The following is a 25,511-nucleotide window of genomic DNA, read 5'->3' as shown; positions in this document are numbered from 1 at the left end:
CTTAGCCCAGTGAAGTTGACACATAAAATTAACCATCACAACAATGAAAAAATGTTTTCCAAAATGCCTGTTCCCTTTTGCATGGTGTCCGTCAGTGTGTGACAGTTCCACTTACTCTCAGGGGTCACCCCCCCCGACCTGATACTGTCACACACGTGACTTTAGAGTGTCACATAACTCTTGCCTGAGCAAAGATGGACTATTCATGCTCATGATGAGTAGTGTTCAAAGCAAACCTTTACAGATGAAAACTTAGGCCACTATATTTCTCTTAATGAAAGAAGTTAATTCACTTGGGGACCCCAGAAAGTGGGGTGTTATTTATTTTTCTATTTTCTCATACTGAACCACTTATGGAGGAGACTAAAATCTACCAAGGTTCAAATACCTGTGAAAACCAAGGTAGTCTTGTCCACAGAAGCAGATTCTGTGGCGAGGCCAGCCCTCATGAGAGCGGGGATGGAATAAAGCTTTCCTCCTGTGTCCCCCTCCTGCCCAGGTGCCAGGCCTCCCTTGGTGGCCTGGATCTACACAGTCTGCAAGCTCTAGACAGAAGCCACTCACAGGATGGGCTTATCTTTGGACCTTGAATTTCAAAACTCCTTGTTTGTAAATCTCATCCCAGGCCCCAATTGTGATATTGTCATACTGGGTCCTTGCCGTGCTTCCAAGGAGGTCATCAGCTCCTTGACATCCCTACTGCCAAGGCGGCAATCCTGATTCCTGGATTCCTAGTTCATGGTACCGAGTGGCCTAGAACCTGGAGAGCTAGGATTCCGTAGGTGAAGTTTATTTATTTTCCCCAGCAAATACAAATGATGATGGACTATTTATATATGAAATGTGACTATAGAAATTCTAATGATTTGCCTTCTCTAACGTATATTTAAACATAAAAATTGGAACATGCATAATATATGAAGAGTTAAATATATGATCAAGTTAAGAAGAACTATGTAATAGGAATGAGATGATCAAACCCCCCCCCCCAAATAATAAAATTCCACTCTAATAGCCGTTTCACCGAAGACCACCATGTGCTTAAGCCTGTCACTTCTCACCGTGTTGTCAGGCCCACTGAAACCTTTCTCTGACAGGATTCTGTCAGCGTGGGTGCCATTTAGACCTTAAGACCTAATTAAAGGCGCTTTTATTTTCTTCACAGCCCATTTTCCTTTGACATTCTGTGTCAACTTGCCTCACAGGTGCCCCCACCCCTCCTCACACTATAGAACATTATAGAACACTCTCTTCACCTACATACTTAATTCAAAAAAACAGAGGGTTTGGCTTATAGTTAGTGTATTGGGTTTATGTAGTTAAAACACATATTTACCGCACATTATTTTTTGCAGCTGGCTTCAGTCAACATGTGTAATTACAGATACTTTATTTATTTAGCCTCTCTTGCAAGTGAGAGCTACCTTCTCCATGGTCTAACCTACATACATTGATCAAAAATGGAACAGCAGCATGTAGATTTCTGGGAAAAAGCCAAAAGAGTTTTGTTTGGTTTTTCTCAGTCCAAAAACATATGGTTAAAAGTTACCACCTCCAAGTAACTCATTGATATTATATCAAATATTTCTTTATTCTATCCCTAAACAGCTAATCTACTGTGGCTTAAGGCTTGCAGACACATACTCCTGGCACTGTATATTTTGAGCTTTAGTATACGTACACATATAGACAACTTATCCCGAAAATGTTTTTTCCCCCCCGATTCTCTTTTGCATAGATGTGGTACAATTCCCATAAGATCACTGTATTATAAGCCCTATTTGAGGGAAAGACTGAATTACTCCCATTTTCCCCCCATAATGCTGGTGACATGAGTTTCATACAATAAGCACTTAATTCATATTTGGTAAACTCAGGAGTGAAGTGCTTTATGAGAACTGAGAGAAATACACTATATACTACATTATACTAAATACTATATCGTACCAGCAGGATTGAGACCTACTCTTATTTTGATAGAACTAAAATTTAAGCTCACTATATATTTAAAGATAAAACTTTCACAATAAGGTAAAAAAACATAAAAATTGTGACATATTTCTTATTTTTAAAATAACCTAATTTTTATGATGCATAAAAGTAAATACTAGATGTCAACATATTTTCTAAACAATTAAAGGCTAATTGGTTAAGAATCCAGCTCTTAACCGCTGCTTGGCACATACGAAGCATTCAATAAACTTTTGTTGAATGAACAATTTTTTGGAAGCAGTGTGTGGGCATACATTTTATATACAAACAATCAAAACTATGAAAACTAGAAAATAGATGAATTATTAGTAACACTGATCCAAATAATACTTTAAAAATCATATGTACCTGCTTCAGGTTTATCTCTAAGTGTTAATCTAAAGTGAGTATGAAGTTTATCAGGTTCTAATGTTATTTTAATCCTTCTTTGAGCACCCTCCGCCTCAGCTTTGGAGGAATGCCCCTCCAACTCTTTGGAAGACCGTAAGTTTCCACTTCGGTGTTACACATTGTAGTAGGTCTTGTTAATATTCCTGCCAGATCCCCTGTTAATAGCTCATTGCTACTCCTTCTCTGAGAATAAATTGCCCTTGTCTAAACAGGCACCACCTTGCCCCAGAGGTTACACCCACTTCTCTCTGGCCAGCCAGCAGCCAAGGCGTAACTGAACAGACAGTGCCAAAGCCTGGCCCTTGCCTCACCGTGGGACCGACTCCCAGCGCTGTTCGCACCCCAGAGCTCCCTGTGTAATTAAACTGAAGCTGGACTCCAGCAAAGATCACATCCTTGCTTAGTTCATTTTCTCTGCCCTATCCTGATTCCATTTCCTGTTTTCTTAAGACCACATCCTTAACAAACCACAATCACAAGGGTTTCAAATGTTTTAGGCTCTGTGTCTTAGGACCTCAACCGAAGACAGATGCTGCAAAAGATGGTCTTAGGAAGGGGACTATGGAATATGGAATATGGAGGTTGATCACTCCCTGTCAGGAGTTCACATCCTTTTAGATTGAACCCACCTGGACCAGTAGAAGTGCTGGTTGAGGATGTGAGAAGTCTGGATGGGCGGGAGAATGATGGCATTGTTAGAGCTCGGGACCAAACATGGCAGCAATTCTTTCTCAGAAACTGTGACCAATCAGAATCCTGGATTATCTGTTCCTGGATGATATGAACTGAATGTGAGAAGTGAATCTGATGGAGTGGGTACAGCTCAGTGGTAGAGCTCATGCTTAGCATTCACAAGGTCCTGGGTTCAATCCCCAGTACCTCCATTAAAAAGCAAACAAACAAACAAAAGCCTTTGGTCTTTGCTGTTTTTAACCCCACCAAAATTGCCTTCACCTGACAGTACTACACGCATCTCTCAGTATGTTCATCCCCCACAACCACATTATCTGCTGTGACTGCTCACAGCTTCCATCTTCTCTTTATAACTGCCTCTCTGCCGAATGGGAGCCAGCTCTCACTTGGGAGCCTCATTTGGGATGTAACCCCTTCATTTCCACTCTCATCAGGCTGCATGCAACAGGCAACGATGGACTGACACAGTGGTGGAATACACCAGCTCTCTTGCACCAACTCTGTGGTGCCAGTCATCTTCCAGTTTTGCCATGAGTCAGGTTGGAGCCAATCTTTACTGAAGAGAACATCCCTGCTTAGCTTTCTTCCCCTCTTCTATCCCTTGTCTTGTAACCTTCTTCTTAGATTCCACTCTCAACAAACCTCTTTTACTAGAATCCCCATCTGGGTACTGCTTCTTAGGAACTGAACCTGGGAGATAATTTTTTTGAAGCAAACCCAAAGAGAGGAACTGAATACTTTTCTCTCCTAGACTAGATGATCTTATTTATGGTCTCTAAGCACCAAACATGTAAAAAGGAATCCACTATTTTGTTACAGGGAAACGACAATTAAATACCTACCCATTCTTATGCCATGAATTTTGATTAAAAAAATATGTCCAGAGATAAATTTTTGTCCTTGAGAAATATGATGTCTTCTCGTGCAGCTAAACCTACGTCCAGAAATTACTACGATTAATGAATGTAGTGGACATAAGCCTTTATTCTCTAGATATACATTATTAAAAGGGTCTAGAAAATAGGTTTCCTAGATTGCAGAGAGTTTATGGGTGAAACATTAACATTAAAATCATAACCGGTTTGGATGGGAGTCTATAAATTCTTACTACAGATTTGCATGCTTTCTTGGACAGAGGATACTGAAAATTATTTCAACTGCTCTTGATGACTCAAAGGTATTGTTTTTAACATCTGTCGCTCCTGGAATGTACTATAGCAGCGATGCCTCTGACTCTGCTGAGGTGTGTTTGGATCTGTACCAAATGAATAACGATGGCTTTGTCTTGAGTTCTTATGTCTGATTTTGATCCCGTCGCTAGCTTTTTCCATTACTTTGCAAACGTCACCTACCTCAATTTTCGGGGTACCCACTCATGGCAGCTCCTATATCCCTTTCAGTTTGCTATTTGTTAGTATTTTACTGCATGAAAACTAAATAATAATTATTACTATTTAATGCTTACTGTGTACCAGGCAATTTCTAAGTGCCATACATACTTTAATTCATCTAATTTTTACAAACTCATTAGTACATTTTGTAAATTAAGAGTAAATTGGTCCTACAAACATCACAACATGGCTCTTTCATACCATTGATGTAAACTTTAGCGCCTGAACTTACTGACATTTATTTACATTATTTGCTCAGAAACTTAATTTTTGTGGCCTCCTAGAGGTTTAACTATACTTTGGGTAAATAAAAGAGGTAAGATATTCAGAGACAGTTGAGTTCAAGCCATGACTACAAACATGGAAAATTATGTGACTGAGACTAAGAACGCAAGGAAGTCGGGGTATAAATCACATTTGAGTGAAATGTTGGAGATTCGCTTGTGCAATGAGAGAATGAAGGCCATTCTGAGTAAGAAATCAATTTTAAGATGCTACACACTAAATAACAAGTTTACCAAATTAACCGCTTAACAATCACAGACAACAGTTACCACGTAGTTCCCAATAATTGCATTAATTCTAAAGGGACGTTCTCCCGTGTGGGTCATGGTCGTTCTGAAGTGGACCACTTCTGATTTTCATGAATTTCTACAGCTTTACCAGGAATTTCTTGAATTTGACAAAAAAAAAAAAAAAAAAAAGTCATTCCTCTGTGACTGGTTTGTAAAGAGTGAATATTTTTAGCTTTTATGTGTCCTTTAATACACATTCCAGCATTCACTTTGGTTCCCGTCGGAACCCGTTGTGATAGCCTGACCCTCTCATTCGCATCTTTAAAAACAGAGAGGAGGCCAACCCAGAGTCATTGATGTTTTCTCTCCTTTTATTAGTGTTTCAGTAAAAATAATATAGTACCACCTGCATTATCTAATAAAATGTATCTAAGTCTCCTCTCTGGTTGAGTTCCTACCACTTCCTCCAGGGGTTGCTGGATTAGTGTGTTCTCAGCCTCCCATTAATTTAAGGCATTCTTTTCATACACGTGTATAACACTCCCTGAAGTATTATTGGTTTATAAATTACACTTGTTGTTTCAGGGCAATAAATGGAATGATGAATGCGTGCTTTGTTCAATCACCTTTTTATTCATGAAAGGCAAAACCAAATATTCTAAAAACATTTATCTACATCAGGAATAAGCTATAAACCTTTCAAAAATGCTCCAAGTAATTCAGAAAGGAACCACTAATTACTGTCATAACAAAAAGGATTCAACAACACTAAATGCTCATGGAACCAGAAAATGTCAAAGATGGAGAATCATGTTCGGCACCCTCCTTGTACAGATGGGAAATGAAAGCCTTTGAGAAGAGAAGTGATTTACGTAGTCCCCCAGTCACTGATGGCATCAATCTCAGGCTCGTGCCTCCTGACTCTGAATTCTCTGCAGCTTCATGAGGTCATAGGTGTTGGGGTAAGAGCTACAAAAATATCACTGGCAAGTCCACCCTCTCCAGAGTTTATTCTCTGTGTAAGTATCTATTTTTCAGAATGGATTGGAACCTGGAAGGACAAGGCACTCTAAAACACCTTAAAAAGTTTCCAGTTCTGTAGACGTGTCTTGCAAATGATTTCAACCAATGAAACATGCCAATCCATCCAGTGATTGGACTGAGTGTTCTTTGGCTCCTAAGAGAATGGGTTTAAAGTTCTTAGCGGGAGGAGAAAAGATTTTTTTTTTAATGCAATATTAGGCAAGAAAAATCACCTTCCTCCTCCAAGCTGAATTCCAAAATACTGGCTTTAGATCTTGACACATCTCTCTACCTACACAAATACTAGCATGTTACTTTCTCATTTTATCTTAAGGAAAAAAAAAATCAAGAAGAGTAACCCTTCAACATTCCCACAGGCATAGGATTCCCTTTATTTGAACAATATAATATATATGTGATATAAATCGATATCCAGTGAAGAGAGTGGTTAATAGCACAGGGCTCTCGACATTTGGCTCTATCAAACTCCCACAGCATGCTGCCATGGTCCCATCTCCCATCTCGGACCAATGATTATCCATCTTTTGTTTAACTCTTTATTTGGAAATGATTTCAAACTTAACAAACAATATTCCAAAGATGCTTCAAGAAAGGTACTCTTCACCCAGTTTCCCAAACTGGTAATTTTTCTAACTATTCTCTTTATATGTACATACATGTATACATTATTATCATTTCTCCCTTTTTTTCATTACTGTCATTTTTTCAAACCAGTGAGAGTATGTTGCAGGTATGATGCTCCATTACTCCTCAACACTTAAGTATGAATCTTCTATATAAAAGACACTTTCCTACCAGTGATATTGCACATATCTTAATCAAGAAATTAACATTTGTAAAAGACTTAACACTTAGCGCCCCCTGTCTCTTAGTGTCATTTTTTTTCCTACTTAAACAGCAGATATATAGTTCCCCTTGTATAGCACTTAAGAGATAAAAAAAAAAGTCTAGCTTATTAACCTACATGTGCCATTAGTATGTATAATCTTTTCAAAGACAGAATCTATGAACTTATTAACTATCATATCTATTAAGGTTAGTGGTTCAATAAATACTTTTAATAAATCAATGGGACTTTAACAAATGGTTTCATTTAACATGAAGCTAGGAAGGATCGTCAATGGGTGGATGAGGAAATGAAGATTGAAAACATGGGAGTAAATTAATAAGATGATATTTATCAGGTAACAATGACAGTCTGGACAGCAAGCAGGGGTTTGAGGAAAGTTAGCAATGTGCATGAAACAGGTTTTTGGGGTTTCCTTGACTGACGCTCATTCTGTCTGCCAGGAAGCAGACGTGCTTTCAGGTTCCATCTGATTAAGAGTTAATGGACTTGATTAGTCCAACCACTGCTTATTCTGTTGGGTAGAGCATATTTAGAGCATGGTGTTCAACTGACAGCTCCGTTGTATAGGTGGGATTGGGGAGCTGACAAATCAGAGGGACAGAGAGAGTGGCACCAGGTGAGGAGCAGATGGAGGAAACCTGGATGTAGAATGTGCAGTACTGGAGCTTCAGCGTGGTGGCCCTGAAACTTCTGAGCGATGCTACATGACTGATTGATTGACTGATTGATTGATTGATTGATTGAGTTTGGCTCTAAAAGGTAGAACTCATAACATGTGTGAAAGTGTATAGTAAAGCAAGCATTAGTCCAAGAGAAGGCGGAACCATCAAAAGAGATGCTGGAAACCAGAATGATCTACGTGGGGAGATGTCAGTGGAAAAAACCCACTGGGTAAAGGGAGACTGATTTTTTCAGTCAACTCAGCAACTGAGGAAAGCCTTGAGTGGCACGAGGAATATTTTATCCCATCCCTGTCACTTCCTTGTCACATGTAACAGATACCATCAAGGCTTTGCAGTGTTGTCCAAGCTGTATGGTCCAGCTCTATGTGTCCCATTTCCAGCATTTTGTCTCCTCTCTGAGGTTTTATTTAGGAATGTAGAACAGGAGACTTCCCTTAAGAAGCCACTGTCTGCCCTGGGCCCGCCCCTTCTTTTCTAGTAAACACGTATGCCAGTCATCACCCACCTGAAACATCAAATTTATGCATTCTCAATGAAGATTACTTTCTTGGTCTCAAATACCTGGTTGAACAGGCCATCAGGAAGGAAGGATGGAGAACTAATGTTCATTGGGTAGCTTTCATACACCAAGCAATTCAGGATGCTTTACATATGAATTTTCACGTGATCATCAAATAATGGTTGGTCTTATCTTCATTTTAAGAAGAGCATCAGAATTTTAAATGTCACATCCTCTTTGCCCCGACCTCTACATGATCCGTCGAGAAGGTAATATTTTTCTCAATGTATAGAAATGGAAATGAGGCTCAGAAGTTAGTTTCTTTGTCAAATACACACAGATATTACATGGTGAAGCCAGGCTTTGAAGATTTCTTGTTTCTAAAGATATTTCTAAACACAAAGAGTAAAAGATAGAGTTTTTCAAGTGAAATGACCTGAAGTGTGTTTATAAAAGTCTCTCATTTTATTTTACTATGGTGCCCAAATTTCCACGGTTAGCACTTATTTTGGGTTAAGACAGAATATTTCCTAATAACCTGCATATGTCCCCAAGAGGCACTGTAGATGAATGCTTTTTGTTTGATGTTAGGGTTTCATAAAAAGAGAGAGAGAATGACAGAGTGCACCCCTAGACATAATATTTGGCAAGGGTGGTTGGCGAATCTGGATAACCAGAAGGAGTGGTTCAGCATGAGAATTTGGGCTATGCCAGCGATTCCAAGATAAAGGAGTAAGAGAGCACCAAAAGTGAATTTCGCATTCGTTACAACTGCTAAAGATGGGTTTCCGCAGAACAGTGTCCTGACAGGGGCTCTAGAAAGTCCTCTAAACTCTGATGATGCTGAACAACGTGATTTAACTCCTTGCATGTATCTTTAAAGGTGAAAACACAATAAATTGAAAGTTTCATGAATAAAACTGTCTTTGGAATTACGTTCCTTACTTGTGTGAATACACTCAGTAAATTTACGATGATTAATGGTAATACGATGAACACCAAAGCACATAATAATGATTTGCTACTTATTATAAAACATTGCCAGTATTTTGAACATCCGAGCAGCACAACATGCAAGAAATTCAATGAAACCTTTTTACACAAGCCATGGGGAAAGGGAAGAGCAGATCAAGCCACACACTATCTTTAGGGACAGAGGCGTCTCTTCCATCATAAACTGATTGCTGTGGCACCCATGCAAGGCACCCGACTGCACAGAGACATGACTGTCACAAAGGAAGGAGAAACAGAAGTTTGTCGGAGGGACGTCGTGTTTCGGAACCCTTGAGAATACAAACACAAAACTTCTTTTCAGTTAATAACTTGAGAATTCTGGATAGCTGAAAACAGGACAGGAAAACCTTCACACCTTCTGAATAATCTGAAGATGTGGAATTCTCTAGCTTCAGGATAACTGTATTTTTGTGAATGCAACAAATCTCAGCAAGCAATCTCTCGCATTCACTTCCTACTGCAAGGCTTTGTGGCAAGTGAGTGCAAGGCAGGAAAAATTGTGGGGAAGGAAGAACAGAGAGCTACCCATGGGAATACTGTTGACCTAAAAGCACTGCCAGAAAGCTTAAGTCCATATGATGTGTACAAATATTCAACATTAAAAAAAGAAAAGTGTTCTGGTAGATCAGAATACAGTCTAGTAGTCTATGAGAAAGGGACTTAAAAATGCATGTGACTTGAGTTACAATCTTCAAAACACATAATTTCTGGGGCATTAAAAGTAAACAAAAAGAAAAGGAGGGAAGCTTTGGGAAACTGAGTGGTGAAAAGTAAAAGATGCCAAAATGGGAAATTCAGGGTCATGTAAAACCAAGAGAACCAAAAATATCAGAAGACACACATATCACCCCACCACACACACACACACACAAATCCATTAAAGAATAGGGACTTTAATACAGTAAAAAAAAAAAAATGAATCCTCTAAACTATTTTAATACTCAAAAATGAAAAGGAAAAATATTTTAAATTTTATTGAAGTGTTTCATTTAAAAATAAATTCCTTTGCAGACACTGTGGAAAACAGTATGGAGATTCCTCAAAAGACTAGGCATAGATTTACCATATGACCCAGTAATCCTGCTCCTGGGCATATATCCAGAAGGAACCCTACTTCAAAAAGATACCTGCACCACAATGTTCATAGCAGCACTATTTACAATAGCCAAGACATGGAAGCAGCCTAAATGTCCATCAACAGATGACTGGATAAAGAAGTGGTATATTTATACAATGGAGTACTATTCAGCCATAAAAATGACAACATAACGCCATTTGCGGCAACATGGATGTCCCTGGAGAATGTCATTCTAAGTGAAGTAAGCCAGAAAGAGAAAGAAGAATACCATATGAGATTGCTTATATGTGGAATCTAAAAAAAAAAAAAAAAAAGAATACAAAACAAAAACAGACTCATAGATATAGAATACAAACTTGTGGTTGTCAAGGGGGAGGGATGTGGGAAGGGACAGACTGGGAGTTCAAAATTTGTAGATACTGACAGGCATATGTAGAATAGATAAACAAGATTATACTGTATAGCACAGGGAAATACATACAGGATCTTGTGGTTGCTCACAGCGAAAAAGAATGTGACAATGAATATATGTATGTTCATGTATAATTGAAAAATTGTGCTGTACACTGGAATTTGACACAACATTGTAAAATGACTATAACTCAATAAAAAATCTTAAAAAAAAATAAATTCCTTTGGTGCTTCAAGTATCCTACAGAGGACACTGGGGTAGATGGTACAGAGTGAGCAGACATGTAGCATTTTCTAAAATTCTAAACTGATCAAGTGTATACACTCCTCACTCTGGAAGCGCATGAGGCTTCCTCAGGCTGGTTTCTGGGATTCATCGTGTTGTTTCACGTTTTGTGGTTAAAATCAGAGGAGGGCTTAGGGTCGGGAAAGGGGAGGAGGAGTCAGAGCACCCTTGTTACTACCTATGTGTACAATCCTATCTGCTGTGAGACCCAGGAACTTTCTTCATTTTACTTCTAATTCTCAGAGTATAATACCTTATGAAAAATACTAATGACTACTTAATTTACAAAGAGCTTTAGCATGTACAATATCAATTAAACCCAACTAGGTCAAGGTAAAGAGTTAAATTATAAAAATTAGATGGACAGTAGTCCTACTTCTAAGGTTTAAAGAAGTGGGTGCAGTGATTCCCAGCTGCACGTTACAATCACCTCCAGAGCGTCAAAATGCCCGGATGCCTGTGCTCCACCCCTGGAAACTGATTTAATGGGTCTGGGGTATCACATTGGAATATTTAAAAGATCCTCAGGTGATTCTAATACGCAGGCAAGTTTCTGAGTTTTCCAAGGTTGTCGAACTAGAGAGAAATAGAACTGAGATTAATTTCAGGACCCTTGGTTTCTGGTCCAGTACATCCAACATAAACAATCGTAAGGAGAAAAAACAGTAAGACTGGTAGGAAGGAAACTCAGGAAGCCAAACTTACTTTTTTCCCCCTAACTTTATTTTCATGGAGTTTAAATTTGAATGGCTACTGGTGGGTGGAAATGGGCTAGTCGTTACTGATAGAAATGGATCAGGAGGAAGATGGGAGGGAAGAGATGGGAGAGAGAAGGGGGCCTGTGGCCATCTGGATGGGAGGACAAAACAGGACTGATGAGGGGGAACATGGCATGTGGACCCCAGGCAGAAAGCCCGGCGCAGGATCAAGGATCCCACAGCAACTGTGACTGATTCACAGCGGGAGATGAAAAGCGTTTCTCACTGAGTAGGAGTGAGGAGGTTACTGGATCCAGCCATGTGAGGTACAACTCAAGGATGGCCGAGATTTTCCCCTTGCGGCAGGGCTGGACCGTGAAGCAAGTCTGTGGGCACTTGGCAGGGGCATCAGCCTGTAAGTACCATCAAAAAAAAAAAAAAAATCACTGCACTAATTCAGAAATATGGAGCCAGTTATGTTGGGTTTCTACTTCAGCGTTCTTACACTTAACTCCTTTATACATAGGAAAAAAAATTAACTAATGCAGTCTAGTTTTTACTAAAATAAACAGCATTTTCAAATGGAAGAAAAAAAAAAAAACGCTACTGCTAACCAGTCTGTGCTGAATATTTTTGCAATACATATGGCCAGGCCTTTCTGAAACCGAAAAATGGGTGACTTACTGCTGTTTACAGGGAGAAAATTACATATTTTATCTAAATTCCAAAACCTTTAATATGTGTCCCAAGAAGTTATCTGCTTTTACAAATAGCAGCAACAAAAATAACAAAAACAGGAGAAGAGACAATCAACAGTAAACAGAAGACAATATAATGTCTGCAGCACGCCTTCCACTTGGTCATCGAACAAAAGAATCATACGCCTAATTTCTAAATGGAAATCTGAAAACTTCCCAGAGTTTCTAATCTGTAAACCAAAGTATGACTGGCAGTTTCTCACTCATTCTTTCAGGTTTGCAGGGACTGTCATTTTATTTATTTATTAATTTATTTTTAATAATTCAACCTAATTTCTTCTCTGAGCCTCCTAATCCACTTGATCACAGAAGACATAATTGTTTACATTTTATGGTCCAAATCATCTTTCCAGTTTTAAATTCAGTCAGTTCAGGGATTTTTTGTCTTCTGCTTAGTCCCTAGGGTGTGACCTAACCCTCAGGAGCAGGTGTCTGGCCCAAAGTTCTCAGCGTTCATCCATGTTGGTATGGGGGGAAGCATCACTTTTCTTGGGTCTTGGGTACCATCTCCGAGTTGGTATTTCCAGGGACTTCCACTTCCTTCCTGGGACTTGGGTACCATCACTGAGTTGGCATTCCCTCAGACTTCCACTTCCTACCTGGGTCTTGGGTACCATCTCCGAGTTGGCATTCCCATGGACTTCCACTTCCTTCCCCGGTCTTGGGTAGCATCTCCAAGTTGGCATTCCCACAGACTTCCACTTCCTACCTGGGTCTTGGGTACCATCTCTGAGTTGGCATTCCCACAGACTTCCATTTCCTACCTGGTTTCTGGACCTACTTCCATGGCACTTTCCACTGGAGACTTCCTCCACCATGATCTTATATGATCTTCTATGACAAACATTCAGTCTGTAATACAACCCAATTTGTTAAATCATTTGTTCTCTGATCCAACTCTGCACTGCCCTAGACAGTTCAGTTGTGTACTATGTCTTGGCATCTGGAATGTATAATTGTCTAAACCATTTCTTCAGGAAACTCTTGTGATGTTTTTGTCATTTGCTTTTTCATAAATTTTGGAATCAATTTCACTAAAATTCTACTGGAGTTTTGATTGTAATTAAATCAACGCACAGATCAATACAAACAAAATGGTCACATTGTTATAATGACTATCAATAAACATTATGGATCTCTCCTTTCATTTTGGCCTTCTTTTATAATTTTCTCTAGACGCCTGGCACATCTTTTATTATATTAATTCTCAGACACTTTGTATTTTTGGATGCAATTGTAAAGGGAAACATTTCCTTTAATTATATTTTTCTGAATTACGCTGTTATATAGAAATACAATTGATTGTGTATATTGATCTTACAGCTCACAGCCACATTACTGAACTCTGATTATTACTAATAATTTTTCAGTAAATGCTTTTGGGTTTTCTATGTAAACAATCATAACATCTGAAAACAACTTGTTTGGTTTATAGCTTTTTGATTCTATGCCTTTAATTTCTCTTTTCTTGTCTTACTTTGCTGGCCTGGAAGACCTAGCATGATGTTGACTGCAAATGATGACAATGGACGTCATTGTCTTATTCTTGATTTTAAAGAAATTGCTTTAAAATATTTATCCACAAGGTAGATTATTGTCTCTAGTTTATGCTTCCTTTGTTGCTTTTCTTTATCGGGTTAAGGAAGTTTCTGATACTGTGATTTATAATAAGGAAGATATATCTGGTCTTCACCCCATCCCTGGGACAGAGCTCCTAAAACTCCAGGAATTTTCTATCATGAAACCAATAAAAGTGTCTTTTAAAGGTCATGTTAATGAGAAGACTTTGGGAAAACACTTAAGGATGGAGGCTGGTTGCCAACAGTCCAAGTAGAGAGCATAGTGAATATTTAAAATACCGAGAAAAGACAATGATGAAAAAACTACATATCAAAACTTGTGAGACAAATAGCTGGTAATTATAGAAAAAAATACTCTCAAATGCCTGTATTACAGAAAAGGGCTGAGCATCAAATACATACACACTATACATATTAGATAAAAAATAACTGTAGAATAAACCCAAAGAAAATAAGAGGAAAATACATTTAAAAAGAAAGCAGAAATTAACAACATAGAAAATAAAGGCACAACTATGAAAAATTATAAAACTTGCAATTAATTAATTAAATGGGCTAGTAAAGTTGACAAATGTCTGGTAATCGTGATCAAGAAAATAAGATAAAAGCAACAAATGGGTGTTAAGTTAGAAAGAAGAGCCAAAAGAAGAATAGTAGCAGAGATTAAAAAGTTAGCAGAAGAACATTATGAGAGCCTAATCCATATTCTTTTTCATTAAAGGCTATTACTAGATATTGAATATAGTTCCCTGTGCTATAGAGAAGAAATTTTTGTCTATTTTTATATTTAGTGGTTAACATTTGCTAATCTCAAACTCCCAAATTTATCCCTTCCCACCCCCTTTCCCTGAGTAACTGTAAGATTGTTTACTACGTCTGTGAGTCTGTTTCTGTTTTGCAGTCTTATGACTGTGTTGGGGCAATTGGAATAATCTGCTCCTAAAGCACTGGTTAGGTATAGCAGATGGTCTCAACAATACCTTACTCTCAGCACTCACCAGTCCCAGACATATACGTTGTTGTGTTCTTGTTTTTTTTTTTTGTTGTTGTTGTTGTGTTGTTTTTTGTTTTTGTTTTTTTGCACACACTAGTGATTCTGCTTGAGGACTTTCTCTGCCTACTGGAAGCCAGTAGGTCCACTTCTAAGACAGGGCAGCAATGCTGGGGAGTCAGCACCGTTGGGAGTAGCCCTGAACTAATAACAGATGGATGTCAGTTTCCATACATCCCCGTTTCCTTCCTCCCAGATGGGAAAACTCAGAGTCATTGACTATATAATCATTCAGAAGACTCTCTGGGGATCAGGCTCAGTTGCCCACAGGCAAACTGTTCACCGACTTACCGTTTATTGGATTTCTTCTCCTTCCTGTCTTCCTTTCCCACCCACTTCAGTGATTCCTGGAATCATTGCCCAAAGAATCTACTTCACTTAAATCCTCATCTCAAGGTTGTCTTTTGGGGAATCCTAAAACAAAAATACTCAAAAATGTAAAAGCATCTAGCTATGCTTTCTCTTTGGAAGGATTCTTAACCATTTCAAAATGTTAACGGTTTTAATGATATTTTTCTATGGATGATAAGGTCAGATTTGGTTATTTATATTTTTGACAATTTTTTCGATTACATGTAAGTTTCTGAATGGATTGGAATAGGCTCTCATAATGTTTTTCTATTAACTTTTTAATCTCTGCTACTATTCTTCTTTTGGCTCTTCTTTCTAACTTAACACCCATTTGTTGCTTTTATCTTATTTTCTTGATCACGATTACCAGACATTTGTCAACTTTACTAGCCCGTTTAATTAATTAATTGCAAGTTTTATAATTTTTCATAGTTGTGCCTTTATTTTCTATGTTGTTAATTTCTGCTTTCTTTTTAAATGTATTTTCCTCTTATTTTCTTTGGGTTTATTCTACAGTTATTTTTTATCTAATATGTATAGTGTGTATGTATTTGATGCTCAGCCCTTTTCTGTAATACAGGCATTTGAGAGTATTTTTTTCTATAATTACCAGCTATTTGTCTCATAAGTTTTGATATGTAGTTTTTTCATCATTGTCTTTTCTCGGTATTTTAAATATTCACTATGCTCTCTACTTGGACTGTTGGATTATATAGAACTTTATTTTAATAGCTTTATATAGTATTATATTATTTTCCCATTTTGGTTTTTAGTTTTCTTTCATTATTGGATATTAACCAATTGCATTGTCATCAGAGAATACACCAGATTTTTGATATATGTTGTGTTGTGAAGCATGGTTTAGGATCAGTTTTGATAAAGCTTTCAAATACACCGGAAAGAAACCTGTGTTCTTCACTTGTTTGCTGTTCACAATGTTATTTACATATTTAGCCAAGTTTTGAACAGTGTTGTTCAAATATCATGTATTCTTATTGCTTCTTTTGTCTGCTTGTTCTCAGATTGTTAATATACTAATGCTTAAATTTTAATAGATTTATTCATATCTCTTTGTAGTTTTGTAAATTTTTATTTTGTATGTTTTAAAGCTATAGAATTAAGTGAATACAAATTTAGACTTGTATCAACCTGGCAAACTGAAACCTTTATGTAGTGACACACTTTATGTCTACAACATTACATTTTATTTGATGTCATATAGCCAAATTAGTTGCCTTCCGGTTAATAGTTTCCTGTCATATCTTTTTCAATTTTTTTCTTCTTTTCTGGGTGTTTATATCTTAAATAAGTCTCTTATAAAAAGTGTATAGTTGTATTTTGTATAGATGATCTTTTATTTTGACCTGAGTGCATAGTCCATTTATATTTATTGTAATAAATAATGCATTTGGATTTATTTTACTTTGTAATTACTTTCAGCTTTCTATGTTTTGTTTTGACATTTTTATTGACTTATTTTTCCTTTAGTGGCTTTCACCCTCTGTGTCTGCTCACTCTAGAAAAAAAATTGAAGTCCATTTAGCCTAACAAAGACAAAAGTTGATACACTAAAATGAAATATCTCATCGCTGTGAATTAGCAGAGCAGTTCGTTGACAGTTTCAACGGTAGCTTACACCTTATGGATTTCTATTTCTATTTTATTTTAGTGTTCTGAGGATTTTTACTGTAAAATAGAATAGTCAGGAATACTTCTATGACTCAAAAGTAAAAAGCCAAACCCATTAAAAGGGTAAAAACAAGCACTTTACAAAGGGATATATAGGGATATCCATGAGGCAAATGAAAAAGTGCTCAACATTATTAGTCATCAGAATTTAACCACCATGAGACATATTTATACTCTCATCAGAATGGTTAACATTTTTAAAAATGACTAAAACACCCAATATTGGTGAGGATGCAGAGAAACTAAAATTCACAAGCATTATTGAAAACATCCTGGAGGTTTATCATAAAACTAAATTCACACTTTTCTACCCTCCAGCCCAGTAATTTACCCCTTCACATTTACTCAAAATAAATGAAATTATACATTCACAAACATTCTTGTACAAAAATGTTTTAGTAACTTCATTTACAACAGTAAAAAAAAAAACTGGAAATAGTCCAGGTGCCCATCAACAGGAGAATGAGTCAACAAAAGGTGATGTATTCTCCTAATGAAATATTATTTAGCAATAAAAAAGAACATATTACAAATACATGGAAAAACCTGCATGGATTTTAAAAATATACTGTGTGATAGAAATCTTACAGAAATCAATACATACTGTATAACTAATTTATGATGGAAAAAAATCAGGATAATGATTGCCTCCAGAGGATGGGGACAGGCTTTCCCTGGGAAAGGATATAAGATCTGAGATGATGGCACTGTTTTCTATTTTGATACCGGTTTATATTACATACATGTATGCTTCTGTCAAAACGCAATAAAAGTTCATTTAAGATTTGTGCATTTCTTTGTAGACTAAGTAGAAGGAAAAAAAAGGCAGACATGAGTTGAACTTTGGCTGATGACACATAAAATGGATTATCAGGACAAAGACAGTTTATGCCCACACTTTGCTTTAAGCCCCATCAAAGAAATGAGCTGAATGGATGAGTGGATGGATGGATGATGGAGTACACTGACATGTTGGTGATGCAGTCTGAGTGTTGAACATATAGATGCATAATCCTTTCACCTTTGCTTTGTGTTTCAAGCTTACCATAGTGTAATATTTGCCTAGTGGAACAGAATTGGAGGGAAGCTCCTACCTGATTTTTATTTCTGCTCTCCACCCCCACAACATAATCGGAACATAGCCGATTAAAAAGCAAACAACAATTCAGATCAAGTTCTTCCTTTGCCCAGAAGCCTCCATTGGATTCCCATCTCTTTCAGACCCAAGGACAAACCCGTGAGGTCATACTACTTTGTCCCCTCCTGTTCTATCTCTTTGACCTCAGCTCCTAACACCCCATGGGTTTTGCTCAGTCACACTGTCCCCATCAACCTTCATGCTGTTTCTCAAGCACATCCCATACTTTTCTCCTTAAAGGCTTTACCCATGCTGGACCATTCTTCCCCAGACATCCACAAGGTGAGGTCTCGGGCCTTTTCCCAGCTGTCGCCCTCTTAGAGACCCCTCCCTGCCCACTCTGTCTCAAGTGACTGTCATTCCCCCATGCGCACACCCTCTTCCCTGCTCGCGCCTTTCCCCTAGCATTCCTCTCTACAAACATGCTCCTTTTGTACCGACTTATCTCTTTCATTTCTTGACTCCATGGTAGGGAGTTTTGTGTTTTGCTTACTGTTCTTTCTCCAGGACGCATAACAGGGCCTGGCACATAGTAGGCATTCAGTCAGCATTTATGGAGTGAATAAACAACCCGTCATGCTCGTATGCTAACCCAGTGCTTATTAATAAACCATATTTTTCTTATACCTAGCGGAATACATACAGGCCATCACGTTAGAGCAAATGTGGTGAGGTGTTGGGCTGGGAGTAATATGACTCACTGACCGTGTGGTCTTGGATTTCTCACTCAGTCCTCTGGGTCATCACCACCTTCCCCTTTGACATGGTGCTGTTGCATCAAACTGGGCTGTTAAAAACGTAAGGATGAGTCCTTCATACACCTGGAGGAACAGGGAGAGCTGGGTAGGCAGGTTTTTAGAGTTCCCCCCATCACTTCTACCTCTCTTTTTTTTTTTCCCCCCTTTTTTCTTTTAACATATTGGCTTTTCATAACAGATTACATCTTGTCTTTGCTTCAGCTAATTATTTTAAAAAGCCATAGATGGAAAACCCACTCAAGTCACTAACAGAAAATGCTATCATTGTATCTGAATCTGGGGACAGTGTTTGCAAAGTCATTATGAAAGCTCTAGGGCCCCCACTTTGGACCCGCCCCTTTGGAATTATATGATTAGACCCCTTTGTGCTTCAGCTTCTTCACAGAAAAAAGAAGGATGGGGTTAACACAGGATCTGTGTAACAAGGCATTTTGTTTTTTGTTTTGAGATAAAATCACGCGAGATCAACCATATAAAGCACGTAACATCATGACTGGTACAAGCTAACTGTTCAATAACTGACTGTCTTTTACCTTCATTACTTGTTTCAGGGTTCCTGGTATAACTGGCCTGTGAAGTCTAACTGTTGTTCTTCAAATTGTCCATTTAATACACATTATAAAGAGTAAAAGAGAAATATGTCTGGTATCCTCCAAAATATAGACAGTTGCAACTTCCTCCTCGCTCGGTTCCTCCACCTCCCTCCTGCCCCTCCAGCCACTACCCAGTATATCTCATCACCAGGCACACATATGTGACAATGATAAAAAAGGTCTGTGCTGGGAACAATATAGTGGGTAATAAATCAAGGCTGGGAGGGGGGTACCAAGCAGGGTGGGAGGAGGGGGGATGGCACCATGAATAATCAATGCAACAGACTCTGTAAAAACATGGCGAAACATCTCACTTAACATGCTTCATGACGCTGGAGAGGGGAAAGCAGTGACAGCATGGAAACAGGCTGTCAGGTTGCTCGAGAGCCTTTCGCCCACTCAGCCCAGAGCAGGGAGAGGAAGGGAGCAGCCTCCACTGCGCTGGACCCAGCACCGACCACCCGTCCCACTCAGTGCTGTCTGGGATGGTACCCATTCTTCCTCCTGACTCTACGCCAACAGTTTCAGGAATAAAGAGGGGGGAAAAAAAAGCTATTTGAAATGTTTCTAATTGTGGTTATATCCAGGAATACACAGCGATACTGCTGCAGAGCAAAAGGACCCCTCTCCACTTAGAGCAGCAAGATAAAAAGAATATTCAAGGATGCCTGAACTGAGATATGGAAGATACTTGCCCCAGAATGATGGCGCAAGAAAGAATCCCTGGGACACTGTAGTCCAGCCCTCTGATGCGTGAGAGGGAGGGAAGAGAAGTTCATGGAAAACCAGCAGAAAGTCACACAGGCAGTCAGTGTCAGAGTAGAAACTAGGGCCTCGGTGTCCAGTGTAAGACATTAAACTTGTACGAAGTGCCTTGCACACAGGAGATAACTCCACAAATGGGAGATCACTTTCTCTTTCCTTCCTTCCTACCCTCTTTCACTTCTCTTTTCTGCATCTGAAACTTAAAGAGAGATGGAAACACCCGAAGGAGACCAGGCCACTAAAGATATTGGTTAGAAAGTTGGTTCTTCTATGGACTGGTATGATGCAGGACAAATCACTGACCTGGGGCCTCAGTGTCTTCATTTCTAAGGCCTTGCAATCCTGCAAAACTACAAAGTAAGCATTCTTAATTTGAAACATTTTGAAATTGAATATGACCCATCTGCGTAATGGAAGAAGGGGAGAAAAACACAAAGAAATGAAAAGTGCTGTGATTTTATAAGGGCTCGCCCTTGGTAGCTTTGGAAGGAGGGTGTTACCGTTAAATTCTGTGGTGCCATCTTAGCAAGGCACACAGAAATGCAATGTTGGCTAATTGAACTATAAAAATAATAATTACCTCTGGTGTAGAATGCAAAGTCCTCAGTGGTGAGCCCTGATTGTATAAATGGAAGCAGCTATCAGAGCCCCAATCAGATTGGAAGGGACTCATTCTGATTATATCTGTGTGGTGCTGACCATGTACCAGGCGTGGAGTGCCTTCTGTCCATGGAAGGCTACTCTCAGATGCTGCAGAAGGATGAGGGCAACATGGCGACTCACTGCTCTGAGGGACCTGGGTCTGGGAAGAAAGCTAGAATCTCCTTAACCAGCATCCCAGCCCGGGCAGTGGGGTGGTAGATGGGGTAAAAGGTTGAGGTGCTGCCCAGGAGATGCTCTTACCACATCCACAAGCGTCCCCTGCAGTACTTGACTTAGTAGATCAAGATTTTCTCTTGGAAGCTTTTCTGCCCCTAAAATTTGTACCAGCTACCTTGGTTGGGGACAGGAAATCTACCTTCAGAGACTCAGGATGCTGAGGACAGGGTACATGCACTTCCCGTAAGCCTGGCTCAGCGCACTCTGGACAGAGGCAGCCAAATGACAGTGAAGTACATCGCAGACACAGGCCAGCCACGCCACCGGGGGAGAATGGGCATGGCTTCTGCATCTTTGGTGCCTGCAGAGTGAATGGACAACAGGCCTTCTGCTTCCTCGCCCATCCTGAGCAACGTGGAGAAGTCAGAGTGAAACAGCAGGGGACGGAGCTGTGCAACGACAGACCAGCTGTGCCCCAGAGAAATAACGCCTGGGACCTGTCTGCACTGCCTCCTCTGGCTCACCCCTTCCGCATGTTCATTATCCCTGTTCCCCACCTCTCCGGCGAGCATCTCCTGGACCTCATCTAAGCTGTGTTTGTTTGTTTGTTTGATTCGTGTGTTTATTGTTCTCTTGATTCCCCTGATTCAAGCCTAACAAGTGATCAGGGTGCAAAATGATGCTCAGGAGATGACTTGCTGATTGAGGAGTTGATTGAGGATCTGATTGTTTGACTCATTTGGAATAACTTGTCCAAATCTAGCTTACCACAAAGTCTCACAGAAACTTAGGCGAGAAACCATTTTATTGTCTCGCCAAAGATATGTGAGAGTTTTGTTAGGGCTCCTTGTCAGAATATTTTCAATGAGTTTTCTATTATACAACAAATTTTCTTTGGAGACCCCCTTTCCTCTCGCTTACAGCTCTCACTCGGCTTCCAATTCCAGCTCAAGCTGTGTCTCCACACGCGGTCTCATCCCCCATCTCTCTCTAGCCCCCTCCCCACCCAAATCATATCCACATTTTTTTTTTCCAGAACGCAAAATATAGAAACAAGCATCTGTTTGGACAAAATCAGTTTTCACTTGTGAAAAGTGGATGCTTTGTAAAATCACAGGCAACAAGAAAAATGTCAGAGAATGGAACCAAATGTTGGAGGGCTCACAAAACCTTCAGTCCTCAGTTGGATGAGCCGAGGAAGAGGTTTGCTAAAAATTAAAGAGTCAGGACATATACTGACTTCCTCCTGTCAGTACTCGGTGTTAGCAGCAGATATGCGGGAGGAATCATGTGACAAAGGGATGTCTGTCCCCTTGTTTTCACACAGGGGTATTCCAAAAGTTACTTTCTCTTGAATAAGAAACATCGTTCAGGCTCTCACCTCCAAATAGCAATGCTTTGAAAAGTTCTCAATTCGATTAACGCTAATTATGTCTGTAATCCATGAAAAGAACGTGCTGTGAATACTTGGCTCTTCAGTTCCTGGGTCTTCCCATCTTTGTAATTTATCCGCGTGAATGTCTTGGGCCATTAATTTGTCTTGGAGGACCTAGAATTCATCTCTGGCATAAAGTTTGAATTATCTGTTATTATTTGAAGGGATATGAGGTAAAAATACCTGGTGTGTGATAATTGAGCTCAACCAACTTTTTTGGTTTCCAACTCCTTACGGGCCAGACTCCCAAAAAAGTGAAAAAGACACTGACCTCACCTTTGAGCATCTGTCATCTTGAAGGACAGGCAGGAATTGCACATCATGCATCCGCTGGTTAAAAGGAATGACATACAGGAGACAACCGGAACAGGAGCACACACTGCAGGTTTCAAATACTTTCTAAAGTCTTTTTGTCCATCTTCACACTACCTATCTTGTCCAACATCCCCAGTTAGCAGGATTTCAATGCACATGGAGCAGTCAATTTTTCCAAAGTTAAGGCACTTTCCGCCAAAGCTGATAACTATTATACAAACTCCTTGAATTCACAAAACTAGATTCTATGTCTTAAGAGAATGGTTTTGAAAGATCTCAAAATTTTTTCAGCTTTCTTTGTAAAAGTAGTTTTAGGAATAAGATATGGTATATCCTACCACGCATCTCATTGCCCCCACCACTCCTAAAGCAGAAATTGAATGATGGAAATTACACAGCGATTGTTTTAGACTTTGTATTTTTAGAGTTACTAGAGTTATAATTCACTAAGTTTACTAGCATAAACATGCCTCTTCCTTACTAACGTCTTTTCAGTTCAAGTCAACATAATTCTTTCTACCATGAGCTCCAACCTATCCTTTGAAAGAACAAAGAAAGAAATTACGTTCTTTGACCTTAAGGAGTTTATATTTTAACAGTGTTTATGGTGTACAGAGTTATGTGCTTTATGCAGGCATCACAGGTAACATTGTGGAAACATATCTAATCAAACATGGAAGTGGAAGATTATAGAATTTATGCATAGTTGCTGCCCAAGTTGAAAAGGCTTTCTTGGAGGAGGTGAACTTGGACTGAACCCTGAAACCAATAAGAACTGATGTGAGGAAGAGTTAGAATGAAGGTGTGATTCACATCAAAAACCAAAGACAGGAATGCAATAAGCATGATATTATAAGTTCAGAAGGGCAGATTGGAATTAAAGTATTCTTTGAAAATGTGCCTCTTAATTGCACAGGATAAGACAAAACTTCCTAGCCAGGAATTCAAGTACCTTCAAAATCTAGATTCATCCTGCTTTTCCTGTTTCATTTCTGCGTCTTCCTCAATGACTAAGCCAGTATTGGACTTTCCAAACTCTATGCATTTTTCTTACCTTCCCTTTCTCTTTGAATGAGAGACTAATCTCTACTTTCTATTTCATTCTGCCAATCAATAATAATTCAACCGTGATAGACTTACATGGAGGATTCTGGTCCTCCTCTGAGCTCAGTTATCACTTACTGCCTGTATCCAGATCTGTCTTGTTACAAACATGACATTGATATTTAAATTTTTTTCAAAACCACTTCAAATTAGAATTGCAAACATCCTGAGGCTAGTGAACTTCTTTTAACACTCCCCATATCTACCCATATACTCCTATACATTATTAGTGTTTAACAGAGTCATGATACTCAGCTAATTGGTAGGCAGAGGGAAATATGGAAGGTAAATATCCTTTCCAGCATCTCTGAACTCTTACCATGTAATGTTTCTTCTGACCTTGTTTCAAGTCCCACACTGGTTTCTAGTCCTGGTTCCACCATTGTTTCCCAGTGGGAACTCCAACAATCACTCATGTCCTGAGTCTCCAGGAGCTTTATTTTCAAATAGTTAATAAGAGTCACCTTGCTGAGTGTATTTGAAGGAAGAAGCCTAGAAAAAAAAAAATGACGTGTTGTAAATACTGACCTATTTCTTCAGACTTTCGAATTTCCAAAGCCAACACCGTGGGCAAAACGGTACAGCTTCTTTTGATGCGAATACAAGCAGACAAGGGGACTGAGAAAATGGACCTCAGTGAGGGAGGAAGCAGTGACAAGAAGAAGACAATCTTATCACAGGAAACGTTAAGTGACTGCCATGTTTCTCTTGGAAGCTGGGTCTTGATGCAACTGAGTGATGCTGAAGGCTACTTAGCTTAAAATAATTCGTCCTCCCGAGCAGACGCGATCTGCCAGAGCAGATGTCATTTTTCGGTTTCTTAGGGACTAAATTTGGCTATGACCCACCCCCTAGAACTCTAATTCCTTCTCATTATTAGATGGCTTTTTTTTTTTTTTTTTTTTTTTACTGCATTCTTAGTGACCCAGAATGAGAATCCTCACAGCCGTAGAAGTGGATGAGCGCCTGGACCCAGGAGATAACTAAGTTCAACCAAGGGAATGAAGTTTGCAGCCCACAGCTAGGAGTCAGAACTTCGGTTCTTTTAATGCCTGTGGCTGACTGTGGACAGCAGTGCCCCATGCCAAGACAGCATTTAAATACCAAGGGATGAGATACATCATTGCACAGGCATTATGCCTGGCACCCACACTCTCTCCAGATGGCTTGATGTGCAGAAATAGCCTTTGAGATCAAACTCAGTGTGGAGAAGTCCAAACTCGTCATCTGTCCCTCGGGACTTCTCTGTAGCACAAGTACCCCTCTGCTGCTTCGAGGCACACGCAGCTCACAGTCTGGTAAGGTGCAACTGAGTATCAGATATCATCCTTCTCACCAACAGCTCAGGTACTGATTGAGATCCTACCATCTGCAGGACACTGAACTAAGCACTTAGAATATCGAGGGATATCGCATGACCATTGCCCTCAAGAGCTTCCAGTCTAGTAGAGGGTAAAGGCATATATAGCCATCACCCCTTATCCATGGGGAATATGTTTCAAGAAACCCCAGTGAATGCCTGAAATCACAGATAGTACCAAACCCCACAGATAATACAATTTTCCTGTAGATCCATAGATATGATAAAAGTTTAATTTGTAAATTAGGCAC

Source organism: Camelus ferus, chromosome 24 (genome assembly GCF_009834535.1).
Source record: "Camelus ferus isolate YT-003-E chromosome 24, BCGSAC_Cfer_1.0, whole genome shotgun sequence".
Classification (NCBI taxonomy): domain Eukaryota; kingdom Metazoa; phylum Chordata; class Mammalia; order Artiodactyla; family Camelidae; genus Camelus; species Camelus ferus.
Note: the sequence above shows the minus strand (reverse complement) of the source record.